Source organism: Lissotriton vulgaris, chromosome 7 (genome assembly GCF_964263255.1).
Source record: "Lissotriton vulgaris chromosome 7, aLisVul1.2, whole genome shotgun sequence".
NCBI lineage: Eukaryota > Metazoa > Chordata > Amphibia > Caudata > Salamandridae > Lissotriton > Lissotriton vulgaris.
In genome coordinates, this window is record NC_141695.1 from 1,320,833,894 (window position 1) to 1,320,848,048 (window position 14,155).

General features: G+C 45.2%; 1 pseudogene; it reads right to left on the reverse strand.

Moving 5' to 3' along the window:
- Positions 1 to 507: 507 nt before the first annotated feature.
- On the reverse strand, positions 508 to 5,322 carry LOC147703598 (uncharacterized; annotated as a pseudogene).
- Positions 5,323 to 14,155: the final 8,833 nt, after the last annotated feature.

Genomic DNA, 14,155 nt, shown 5'->3' on the forward strand with positions numbered 1-14,155 from the left:
CAACAGGAGGTCGTTCTGTTCCAGTTCCTAAACGATGTTGGATGGACTCAGGCCCGTCCAACATTGTAATCAGGCCCTGAGTCTCCACATTTATTGTGCAAATAATGTTTTACCCTTTCCATTCAGAAGAAGAATATCTCATTTGTAGCAGTAGTAATAGGTAATGTAAGATCTAGATTTAAAAGATCCAAAACCTGAGGAAATGCAAATGGTAGATACATGAGATACTGCCTGACAGAGTAAATACCTGGGAAATTCTTGTCTGAACGATCCGATTTTGCAGATTCCAGTACGGATTGGAGAAGACTTTGGTCTTCTGCAGCCTCTGGAAATTTGTCAACAATAACTAGTGCGGAGGAAAAGTAAGAAAAAAAATCAGTTTTTCGATCGAACATTCCGACAACAGATATGAAAACCATGTTGTCTGTAAATCAAGCATCAAACTCATTTACAAATCTACCTAAAGTAGAGAAATAAGCTTCCTGCTTTGTGCTTAAACAGTGGAGTTCAACTTTTTGAGACATCAAAATGGCTGAATCTTCTCCCTACAGAGGTACTGATAAAATTATCCATCAGTTTGTTACTCAATTTATGGTGTCTTAGAGGTAGAGCCTTTGGATTGGATTTTTCTAGAATTATAAATCCACACTGCTCTGCTAAGTCCTTAGCCTGACTCAACAATTTGTTCCACTGACTTTCTTAGCAGAGTTTCACTAAATCACTTTTTTTGTAACTTAATTAGGTCACATCTTTTCGGCAAGTCAAGTTCTTTTCTCTGAACTAATTCAGATAGACTGTGTATATTTTGTAGAATGAGTTCCATACACTGCAATGTAAGTAAGAAACCAAAGTTTTTAATGTTCTTAAGAATTCCTTTGCCTTCTGAACTAGCCTCCTTGTTGTGTTGTTGTAATTCTATTACACGGAGAACAACAATATTTGTCTCAAAGCACATCTGTACTTTTTCTAACACAGGAGGACCAGTTTAACCATATCGTACCTGAAAGTCTTTCTAGCTCCATTATATACAGATTACTCTCTTTCTGAGCTTTCAAGAAGAGCTCATGCCTCAGTAAACTTTGTGAAACAAAAACATAAACTACTTGCAATGTTGATAAGAAATGTTTTACTGGTTGTATGTTAGTGTTGGAAATGGTCCTTTTTGCAGGGTTATCCCCAAACCTTTTGCTTCTTCCTCCTATGTATTCCTGACCTGTTGTTATTGTCTTTAGGACTCTGGGCACTTTATTACTGCTGATCAGTGCTAAAATGCATATGCCCTCTGTGTATAAATTGTGAACATGATTATTTATCCATGAGTGGCCTATTTGATTTACCAGTAGGTCCCTAATAAAGTGCACTGAGTGTGCCGGGGCTGGTAAATAAAATGCTACTAGTGGGCCTGCAGCACTGATTGGGCCATGTGACTCCGCTAACATAAGGGGCTGACAACGTCACATTCCCCTCTGCCGGTGGTGTCTGGATGAAGGACGCTCCACGGCTCTCAATCATAGAGGGCCCATGACTTTTTGCACATAGGGTTAGTGGCACATGAGGGCCTTGTGGATGGCACAGGTCTACCACCACTTTGCGCAGACTGGGGTGGCACAAGGTTAGTGGCACACAAGGGCATTGTGGATGGCAATGGCCTACCACCACGTGTCACAGACTGGGGTTCCACAGGGTTAGTGGCACCCGAGAGCCATGCAGACAGCACAGGCCCCCCGCCCCGGGACGGTGACTTTGGGTGCACTGAGCCAGTGGCACCTTAAACTGATGAGCGGGTGTGAAGCCTACGATGATGCCCTATCAGGCTCCGGACTGCTCCGGTTTTGTGTGCCCTACTGGACCGCAGTGTAGGCCAGAGCCAGCGGGCAGCGCAGGCCTACCACCACGAGGCGTCACTTCCGGGATCCCACAGTTGGTGGCACCCATTGGGCTGAGTGGGTGTGCAGCCTGCGATGGTGCTGAGTGCACTGATATGTCCTATGCCATGGAGTAATCAAGACCCAGCACCAAACATGAGACCTGGTGGCCTACAGAGCAGGGCTGTTTGATGTGGAGGGCGCCATGTCGACAGGCCCGGGATTGTGGCTTGCAGCGGCATGTGGTGGGAACTCCTGTCCACACGCCCGTGGCGGTAGGTGAGCAGTGAGGCCTGGGTGTGCAGGGGCAGGCATGCTCTGATTGGCGGCGGGAGGGGTTGGGGTGCCTCTGCTGGGTGGGCATGGGCAGGCAGGCGATGTTGTCTTGTGCAAGTGTGTGTACTGTGCTTGTCATGTATCTGGACTTTGTTTCAGATGACGGCTCTGAGAGAAAAAAGGAGAGAGAGAGAGAGAGAGAGAGAGAGAGAGGAAGAGAAGGGGAGAGAGAGAGAGAAAAAGGGAGGGAGAGAGAGAAGAAGAGAGAGAGAAGAGCGAGAGAGAGAAGGAGAGAGAGAGAGAGAGTGAGAGAAAAGAGAAGAGAGAGAGGGAGAGAGTGAGAGAATGCCGCTCCTGCGCCCCCCAGGCCACACTGCTCCCTGCTGCCAGCAGTGTGTCTCCAACCACTTGCCGGTTTGTATAGCAGTACACCAGGTCTTTCTAGCTCCATTATATACAGATTACTTTCTTTCTGGGCTTTAAAGAAGAGCTCATGCCTGGGTAAACTTTATGAAACAAAAACATAAACAGCTTGCAATATTGAGAAGAAATGTTTTACTGTTTGTATGTTAGTGTTGGAAATGGCCCTTTTTGCAGGGTTATCCCCAAACCTTTTGCTTCTTCCTCCTATGTATTCCTGACCTGTTGTTATTGTCTTCAGGACTCTGGGCACTTTATTACTGCTGATCAGTGCTAAAATGCATATGCTCCCTGTGTATAAATTGTGAACATGATTATTTATCCATGAGTGGCCAATTTGATTTACCAGTAGGTCCCTAATAAAGTGCACTGAGTGTGCCGGGGCTGGTAAATAAAATGCTACTAGTGGGCCTGCAGCACTGATTGTGCCACCTATATGAGTAGCCCTGAAAAGATGTCTCAGGCCTGCAACCACGGTGCCTGTGTGCAGATTGTTAACTGATATGTTGATTTGGCAAGTACACCCACTTGCCAGGCCCTACCCTTCCCTTTTCTTATACCTAGGACAACCCTACGGTTGGCCCAAGGTACCCCGCTGGGCAGGGTATAGTGTATGTGAAAGGTAGGTCATGTACTGGTGTGTGTAACATGTCCTGATATTGAAATACTGGCAATTTCATGTTTCACTGTTGAAAGACTATCTTGCCCATACAAGCAGATCTTCCCATAGCGATAAGATAGGGCCATGGAGTTTGGTATCCCTCAACTCAGAATTTGACATTACATATTTTAGTAAAGATGGTTTTTGAATTATGTGTTTGAAAATACCACTTTTTAGAAAGTGGCTATTTTCTTGTTCAACCATCCTGTATGCCTCTGCCGCTTTGTGTATTGACTGTCTGGTTTTGGATGTCAGAGTCTTGGGAGGTACAGTGGCTCCAGAGAGTCTGAAGAGTCAGGGTGGGGCTGAATAGACCCTGTCTGCATATAGAGTGGTGGGAGGGGATTTACCTTGCACCTGAATAGAGACTGCCTCCCTTATACAATGTTGTCTCCGTCTCCTGTGGTCAGGCTGCACCAGTGAAGTCAGAACAGGTTTGAACTGGGCTCTGAACCCACTACACAAATAGAACAAATACATTAATATAAGTATTAGACCTAAAAGCCCAGAACGTTAGATCATTCCTGAAATTCAAAAGAAACCTTTGCCATGGAGGAGGGCATTAAAGACTGAGGAAAAGTACTGCCCCTTTGCTGTGTGCTGTGTGGAGTTGGCCTGCAGTTGTTGTTTCTGCTAAGGAAAGGAAAAGGACTTTGCTGTGTGGTATGCCCCCTGCTTGGAGGAGATCTCCAAGGGCCTGTGTGTGCTGGCCTCCTGTTCTGAAGTCTCAGGGACACAAAGAATTCACCCCCAGCTCCCCTGAACTCTGCTGTTGTGAGTTCTGATCTGCTAAGAAGTGCCTGCACCAGTATTGGACCTCTGGAGGCTGTTGCTTCTGTTTGGGAACTGGAAGAGAGAAGACTCTTAAAGAACAACAGAAATTAACGCATCACTCTTCTTGCGGCTGCTTTTCCAAGGCATCTTCACAGCGCGAGAAATATTTCCATGTTTTGGCACTGCAAAAATGGATGCAGCGCCTGTCACTGCTACAAGAATTGACGCATCGAGGGGTCACGGCTGAAGAGGACCGACGCAGCACTGCTCGACACCCCCGCATCGATTGCCGATGCATCCCAGATTTCCACGCATCGTATCTGTGCGGCAAGTTATTCCGACGCATCACCTGCAGAACGGAACCGTGATGAAGAATCGACTCATCCCTCCCCATACAGACTGGATTCAACGCAAACCTTCCTCTGCGTGCAGCGGGGACTGTTGCATTGCCTTCCCAAGGTCTCAGGAGTGTCGCATCTCTTTGTTTTCCGACTCTGCGGCTGTTTGGCTTTGTGAAATTTGTCACATCTACAGGTATATTTGTGAAAAGTCATGCATCCATAGTTTTCTATGGTACAAGTTCTTGAAACCCTTTGTAAGTCATATTTTTAACTGTGTATGTTGGATTTTTGTCGTTTTGGTCTTTAGTTATATAAAAATATGTTATTTTTCTAAACTGATGTGGTGTCCTTTTGTGGTGTTTTCAGTGTGTTACTGTGTGTGTTGGTACAAATACTTTACACATTGCCTTTGGAATAAGCCTGTCTGCTCGTGCCAAGCTACAGAGGGGGTGAGCAGGGGTTATCTAAAGTGTGTATCCCCCTTACCTTGACTGGAAGCAAGGGACCCTATTCGGACTCTATCTCTGCCAACTAGAGACCCCCATTTCTAACAGATAGTTACTGTTTGCACAAACGCACGGTTTAGTCGATGGCCTTGGCAGTCTCTATAAATTGCTTGTGATGCGGTCTCTCTTATTTCACCAAGATTAAAACAGCCACTCATAACGGATGGTCGATCGTAGCAACGTGAAACACATTTCTTCCAGTTAAGTGCAGCTTTCTGTACTGCTTCAACAATGGCTTCAGCACGGCTGGAGGCATTTAACCTCTCCATAAGGTAAAATCCTAGTGCATTCTTCTGAACATTTCCATCACAATCAAAAAAGTGAATAATAAAATTCAGCTGCTCTTTCTGTGAATCATCTTTGGTTTCATCAACTAGCACTGCATATTATTTTGTCACTTTTTTGACAATATTTGCTACCACAGATATCATGTCATTTTGGTAATCAGGAGAGGTATAGTGCCCATACACCCTGGCCATGTTTGCTTTTAACCCCTCATCTTTACAAAAAATCTTCTCTAACAATTCAATGAACGTTTCCCTATTATGAGAATCTTTGGTTTCAACTGTGAGAAGGACTGCAAGCCCTTGACGACCTAAGAAACATACTACCTTAAGGAGCTGCTCCACGTGTAGTCTATTGTCCTCAATTTCCCGCTCCAAACCTCTCACTAGTAAGAAAATGACTTCTGACGGTTTGGAGGCTCCTATAATCTTTTGAAGTTGGTTGAAGCAATAATTGATGATTTATGCTTATCTGACTTTGAATGCCTGGACAGAGAACGAGTAAGCTTTTCCCACTTACTGAAGCCAATATCAACAAATGCAACATTGCCAGTTTCACGTCTTCTTTCTCCCACAGTAAAAGCACTAAAATGCCTGCATGCAAAATAATGAACAGCATCTTTAAAAACTGATTATTGTACCCAAGGATGGGTTTCGTAATCTTCATTAAACCTACATCATGCAGTTAAGGGGAATGTTTGAAGTTTTGGTTGCACTGGGTCACTATAATGATTCAGTGACAAGTCAGATGCCAAAGGATTCACTTGCCAGGTGGGGTTTTGATGTTCGTGTCTGACAAGTTTCTCTGATTTGATGTACCTCTGTTATATCACCCCCCTAAAAAAAGAGCTGGCTGTATTGTCATCACAGGATGATGAACAGTAAGCAAGGCCAGCCAGGGAAGTACTGCCTAAACTGCCAGCATAAGAAGAATCTTCAACCTCAGTATAAAATGAACACACAGCACTGTCAGCTGTGAACAAATAACACTAATGTCAACAATGGCAGAACTACCAGCACAGGGAGAAGCAGCTGCAATGGCAGCAGATGATGTTTCAGGGCTGCCATAAGAATGTGAACATATGCCTTCACTGCTAGATAGAGCAGCATCAGCCACATATTTTGTTCTCTTGCCTCCATTAAAACCTGTAGGAGGGTCTTAGGTGGTTTTTAATGAACAAATCCAATATTGATTTTTGTTTTGGATCATCTTTGGTTTTTCTAGTTTTTTCATCAGCTCCTGGGTTGTACCAAATAGGCTGCTCTGCCACTACTATGAGCTTTTATAGTCCCACGTTACTCCAAACTTCCAGAGAAGCTGCAACATGCAGGTGTGTCCACTTTTGATGCACATACAACCAGAAAGTCGTTTGGTCTTGGCACTATGATCATAAGCACGCTGACGTTTGGACGGACGTCTGTCCTCGGACATCATGGACCACCACAGTGCCCAGCATACATTTGAGAAGAAGTGTTTGCAGTTGGGACTGTTTGAAGATATATCTTTGGTAAATAGCTTAACCAAGTCTGGAATTTATCACTAACATTGCCACTCTGTTCTTTCCTCTCAAGAAGAAGTTGGTTAGTGCAATGTGCAGATCTTCCCCGTGTCCAATAGACGCCGCCAGACATATTATGATGGGCCAAAGGAGATGCCATGCGGTCTTCGCTCTGGGGGCCCCCTGCGGGCCCCCAGATTGAAGGTGAGTAGGGAGGTGCACATGGGGGGGTACCTGTGGTACCACCCAGCATTTGCATACAAGAAGCAGCAGGCACTGCGCAGTGCCTGCCGCTTCTTGTATGCAAATGCATACATTCATTTTTGACATTGATGCGGGCGGTGCAGAGACCACCGCCCGCCACAACGTTAAAACTGAGGGATGCGCCCGCCACTGTGGCGGGCGCATCCTAATTCCACCATCGGGACCCCCGCCGTTATGGCGGGCCGTGCCTAGTCCCGATAGGATGGCGGGCGGACTAAGTCCGCCCGTCATCCTAATGACCCCCTAAGTGTGGGAGCAAATGGCCCGCATTGATAAATTCAATTTTGGACCTGTTCAGTTTTTGGATTTTTTTTTAAAAAAAACACCTTTGCTGGTTGCAGACAGCAAAGCTCCAAGGAGCAACTGACATCAGGCCTTATTTAGAGTGCAGAGGATGTCCCGTCTGACGTATTAGGAGTGCATTGATGTCAATGGCACTCAAAATACTCAGACAGGACATCCATAACTTTCTGTGTCACTCTGCCAAACTCTAAATATGGACTATAATCTTTAAAATGCGTAGCACTTCACTCACCAAGTTTGAATGAACACACACTACTCTACCCTTACAGCTACCTGTACCACTGATTTGTAGATCTGGTCAGATCATGTGGCATCAGCAGCATGACATATGAAAGCGATATCTTTCAGCTAAGAATAGCCCTGGCTTTGTCTTGTGTCTGGTTAATGGACTGATAATGACACTTAGTATTCATACCAATATGACAGGTATGAAGACAGGGCCGGGCCCCTCTTTACTGGTTTATTGGGCACCATTTCAGATGCCCACCCCAGGGACAGCTATCAGCTAGGTAGCAGTGGTGATTAGGAAACTATAGGGTCTCACATGCATACAAAGAATAAGTTCCATGATACTTTGTGCACAAGGAAGAAGAACAGCACAGATATCTCCCAATTAAGGGATTACAGAATAAAATAAAGGGCCATTTCAAAGTAGGATATATATATATATATATATATATATATATATATATTGCCTTGGAGGATTCATGAAACTTCAAATCAAATTCCATTATATTTGTTCAGCCCATATACATTTCTTGACCTTTTGCCAAAGAGATGTTTGACCTAAGAAGAAAGACTGAAGTATTCACTGAACTCAACTGCTATGTCAGATAGGAAGCCAGCGGAAACAGGAGCTTCTCTTATCACTGATAAAAGATGTCACACTTTCCTCCCCTTTCTAATAATACCTGGCACCAAATTAAGATGCTATTGTTGATTGAAAAACAAGCTCAGTGAACCACAAAATGGAGCTTGTAAAACTGCACACTTACAGCAAAATACCAATGACTGTGCTTACACAGGAGTCAAAGACAGGTAAAAGGTGTCACTGGGTGAGAAGAGGCTAGCCGCTGCAAAATTTAATGACACATGCTGAGAGCCAAGGGCAAAAGTTGCCAATCCTTGCATGTTAACCGTGATTTACTTGTTGCTTCTTTAGAGGTTTGCCACGGGCCTGCCGCTCACGACTTGAGTCACAACGACCAGACCACCAGGGCCAGGCTGGCACCAAGGGGAGTTGGAGAGTGAGGTTTGAGAGACTGTAGTGATGACACCTCAGTAAGTGAGAAAAAATAGCTTGACACAATGGTTTATAGACTAGAATCAGTACTATAAATTTGATCCATATACCCAGCCGGGCATAGAATATTTATTATACAATTGTTATGGTGATCAGAACCACAGTATATATACAAACAAGTGATTGGGTAAAAGCCTGCACCTATCATCCAAAAAGAAAACAGAAAAAATAGGGAAGGTAGTGAGAGTTAAGAAAGGAATAACAGGCAAAAGCAAAGGAGACAATTTTGTTGCTTGCACATAGTTATATATCCTAGCAAGCTCACAATTACAGTTACTACAATTGGATAAACACAATGGTTACTTATGTAGAACTGTATTTTAAAGTCGACGTTTCGATCCCCTGGCTCCTAATAAACCCGGGATCATCATCAGGACTAATCGTACTAATCGGAACTTTCATAATCGACCAGTGGGCATCTCTCTCTACGCGGACGACATGGTCCTCTATGTCTGAGAACCACAGCGTTATTTATCCCCGATTATACGGGAGTATATTAAATTTGGTCTCTTCTCTGGGCTCCAGATCAACTGGGAGAAGTCTGTACTTATCCCGCTGACAACTGTCACATCTCCGCCCCAGGTGGACTATCCACTAATGTGGTCAGCAGACCCGGTTAAGTATCTTGGGGTTTGGATACACAGAGACCCTGAGGTGGTAATTCGTGAAAATTACGGCCGCGCATATTCAGCACTGGTAAAGCAGATAGATCGGTGGGTCGCATTACCCCTTTCGCTGGCAGATAGAATTGTAGTAATCAAGATGGTAATCCTCCCGAAGTTCTTATACTTATTTTGCAACATTCCCATCAAATTGACAAAACATTTCTTCAAGACAATCTGGACGCAACTTCTGCATCTTGTATGGGGGAACAAACAGTCAAGGATTAGCTGGGCAACTCTGACGCTGGCATATGAGAGAGGGGGTTTAATGAGCCTGATTTTTATGTGTATTATCTGTGCGAGCAGGCCCAGTATGCCTATTTCTGGTTCCGCTCTCACAACTTCATCCCTCATGTGGCGGTGGAGGAGGGGGATGTGTACCCAGTTCGGCTGCAAAGTCTCCTTACACATACAAGTAGATATACTCCCAGATCAGAGATTAACCCTTTAGACACAACCATACAGGCATGGCAGGAAATCAGGAGAAGGGCACGTAAACTTCCTATATACGCACCAGCTTTACCTATTGAGGGACATGCAGCGATGTTGGTGGCGGGCGAATCGGGTTCTGTCAAAGCTCTTAGAGAAGCTGGCTTTCTACTCATGGGAGACTTGATGCTCAGATAACATGAAATCTAGAATAGGATGACAGTGCCACAGATTTGGTATACAGATCTCTGAATAGGATACTGGCTGGCACAAACAACAGTTGGTGTACTGATAATTTCCAGTCCTAATGAGAGAACAAATAGGTGGACAACACATGCTTGGATGTAGGAAATCAGGAGGGCTAATGGTGCTTTGTAATACTCTTCCCATATTTCTCCACATGACAAGCTGATGTGTTGAGGCTGCATATCCACTGAGACAGAAAGAAACAAAATGGACAGAGAGCTGGTGCTTTGCATATAGTGCTTAGTACCATGGTGGCTGCTCTCTTCTTACCCCTGGATAGGTTATTGACTTTTGAGATGAGTGGTGGAAATTTTAAGGGTGTATATGCCTCAAGGTGAGAAAAAGAGACTGAGACTGATTGGGAAATAGCTATAGGCCTATACTGTTTGGAAGCGTGATGGCCCCTATCTTCTCGATGCTGCAAAGGGTACTGGCTTCTGAGATTTTCCTGGGAGTGGCATAGGATTCAAAGGAAATAGAGAATGATTTAGAAGTAACTGTTTTTTGCCTGACCGTTAGAAGGCCGATACTGCATGGCAGTACGGTAGCTGCAGTCTTCATGCTCCTGTCTAGGGTATCGGCTTCTGTGATCACTGGCACATATCTTCAGGTGGCATAGATCTCAGGGGGAATAGAGACTGATTGAGGAGTAAGTGTTGTTTCCCTGCCCATGAAAAGGAGGCAGAACCTGCTTGGCAGTGTGATAGCTTCTGTCCTCTTGACCCGACACCGGGTACCGGCTGATGAGATTTTACAGGCAGATTTCATCAGGTGACATAGGCCTCAATGGGAATAGAGACTGATTGAGAAGTAACTGTTGTTTGCCTGGGAAAGTGTGAGGCTGCTTCTCTGCTTCTCTAAGGCTGTTTCTCTGAATGAGGGGAAGGACCAGCTATTTTTTTAATAGGATACCTCTGGGGGCGCATGTCAGCAAATCTGTTAATGGGCTTATTCAAATTGATCTCCTTATCCTGATTAGGTTCACAAGCCATTATCATTAAATCACTGAGGGCCCGTACGATGCGTGCTGAAACTGCTAAGACCGTTGTTCGGAGCCATTCAGATCACATAGTATTCAGCCATTTGGATTCCTTTCCAACCAACCCATTTTGATGAGGGCGGTCAGAAGGGAATCAAAATTAGATTTCCAAATGACCTCCGACGGGCTCAGAGAGCCCGTCTGCCATTCGGAAAGCCTTCAGTAATCCCTTGGCCGGCTCTTTTCGGCTGAGGGATTATGATGGCTGTGCCAGCCTTTCTAACACATAAAGGCTTTGCAAATCTGACTTTGGGGGCCCTCATGGGTGCAAGGCTGCTAAATGGCAGCCTAGGTGGACCCTATTGATCCCTGCACTCCGTGGCAGGCACCTTGCAGTGCCTGCCATGGGGGGCAGGGATGAACAGGGTGCAGGGATGAACTGCACCTCTGCTCTTTACGATAAAGCATGTATTCCGTTCAGAATGCATGCTTCAATTGTAAAGTATAGCACTGCAACAGATTATGGTTCTGTGCCATCCTACTTGCTGGGCTGGAACAGACAACAGGAGGTCGTTCTGTTCCAGTTCCTAAATGATGATGGACGGTCTCAGGCCCGTCCAACATTGTAATCAGGCCCTGAGTCTCCACATTTATTGTGCAAATAATGTTTTACCCTTTCCATTCAGAAGAAGAATATCTAATTTGTAGCAGTAGTAATAGGTAATGTGAGATCTAGATTTAAAAGATCCAAAACCTGAGGAAATGCTAATGGTAGATACATGAGATACTGCCTGACAGAGTAAATACCTGGGAAATTCTTGTCTGAAAGATCCGAATTTGCAGATTCCAGTACGGATTGGAGAAGACTTTGGTCTTCTGCAGCCTCTGGAAATTTGTCAACAATAACTAGTGCGGAGGAAAAGTAAGAAAAAAAATCAGTTTTTCGATCGAACATTCCGACAACAGATATGAAAACCATGTTGTCTGTAAATCAAGCATCAAACTCATTTACAAATCTACCTAAAGTAGAGAAATAAGCTTCCTGCTTTGTGCTTAAACAGTGGAGTTCAACTTTTTGAGACATCAAAATGGCTGAATCTTCTCCCTACAGAGGTACTGATAAAATTATCCATCAGTTTGTTACTCAATTTATGTTGTCTTAGAGGTAGAGCCTTTGGATTGGATTTTTCTTGAATTATAAATCCACACTGCTCTGCTAAGTCCTTAGCCTGACTCAACAATTTGTTCCACTGACTTTCTTAACAGAGTTTCACTAAATCACTTTTTTTTTTTACTTAATTAGGTCACATCTTTTCGGCAAGTCAAGTTCTTTTCTCTGAACTAATTCAGATAGACTGTGTATATTTTGTAGAATGAGTTCCATACACTGCAATGTAAGTAAGAAACCAAAGTTTTTAATGTTCTTAAGAATTCCTTTGCCTTCTGAACTAGCCTCCTTGTTGTGTTGTTGTAATTCTATTACATGGAGAACAACAATATTTGTCTCAAAGCACATCTGTACTATTTCTAACACAGGAGGACCAGTTTAACCATATCGTACCTGAAAGTCTTTCTAGCTCCATTATATACAGATTACTCTCTGAGCTTTCAAGAAGAGTTCATGCCTCAGTAAACTTTGTGACCTCTTGCTGCTGCCTACGGGGCCCATTGCTACCTCACCGCTGTGACACCGGTCTGCAGCCCTCCTGCTCCCCTGCCGCCCCCCGCCGCCGCTCACCACTCGCGGTCGCGGAGAGGGGCTGAGCGGGTAAACTACAATCCCCAGCGTCCCCTGCTCCACGGGGACGCCGCCTGCCAGCTGGGACTGCCGCCGGGAGGCGTACTTCACCAAGCCCTTCCTTCCGCGTCGCGGGACGCGCGCGGGCGACACCGGGCGGAGCCCGGGCAGAGGGCGGGCCGTCTAAGGCCGCCCAAGGACGACCAGGGACGGGACGGGCCTCATCCTTAACATCATCATCATGGGTAAGCGCAAATTGGTTACTCCGGTGCGGGAGAAGCTAAGGCCAAGGTCCCAAAATATACGACCAGCATTATTACTTACCTGACATCAAAAGTGGATGAACTATCCTCCCAGATAGCTGTTTCTGAACGTGCACTGGGCTTGGAAACCACATCTGGAAGTATTAGCACTACAATTTCTTCGCCCATCAGCTGTGTACCATTGGAGCCAAGGGTAATAATCGAATCAAGTCGGACTAACTTGGCACTGATTCCTACTGTCCTGCCCTCCCCAGAACTTCCTATTACTGTAATACCTCCTACTACTGAGGTCATGGGTGTTAAAGAAAACACGGCCAACACCCAATCTGGGGGCCAGCAGGCTTCCTATATCACCGAGGAGGGCCTCACGGTACTTCTGGAAAAACTTTTTACTGAGAGGCTAGAATCCGCTTTAATTCAGATTGCTACAGACATTACTGAGACACTGAAGGACTGTGTCAATAACCTGTTGAACAAATGTGCTCGCATTAACGATTTTCTGATTAGTCAGGCCCCGGGTTCAGTACCAATAGAAATTGACCCGCCAATTAACCCAGTAATTAATACACCGGCAGAAAACTCTATGCCAGCTAAAGGGAACGTTGTAAATGGTAGATATACACCCTTGCCGCAAGTAGTGCCTAACCGTGTTCTATTGGAAAAGCCTCTATTGGAAAAGCCATCAGGGCTTCTGGGAGACCAGAGGGGTAGGGTGCCCCCAGTGCACCTACCCCCTGATGCAACACCTTTTGTGGCTGTATTGGTTAATGTACCCAAATTAGATGCGGGTGAGGTAGAAGATCATGAAACACTGCGTAACCACACGGAAAAATGGTGCAATGCAAATTGCACTGGCGAAAGTAATATCGCAGCTAACATATTGATGTGTAGAAGGGTCAACTGGGTTGGCAAAACCAAGAAGTGTGTGGCAGGTGATTGTGTCATAGTTAATTTTAAATCGCGTGATGTCACAAGCCGCCTCTTCTGGGACGCTTCTCCTTTGGATCCTTTAGGCAAGGGTGTGCGTGCTATGCCGCTGGGTTTTTTCTACCCACCTGCATTCAGGATAACTGGGGGCGGGTATGGTAGGCCCCAGCCAAATAACTACCTCGGGTCTGATGGTAAACAAAATTTCCATCTGCAAGGGAATGAATGGGTGACTAAGAAGGCCAGGGGAGGTGGTGTAGCCACACCTGTAATGCATACATATCCAGATAACCTGCGTCTCTCAAATAGATTTGCGACTCTCGCCAATCAGGATGTTATGGACTGACTAGAGCCCAAGCTAACAAATCAGCCAGCCAATGCCCAGGTTGACCTCACTAACATCCCTACCCCCTGT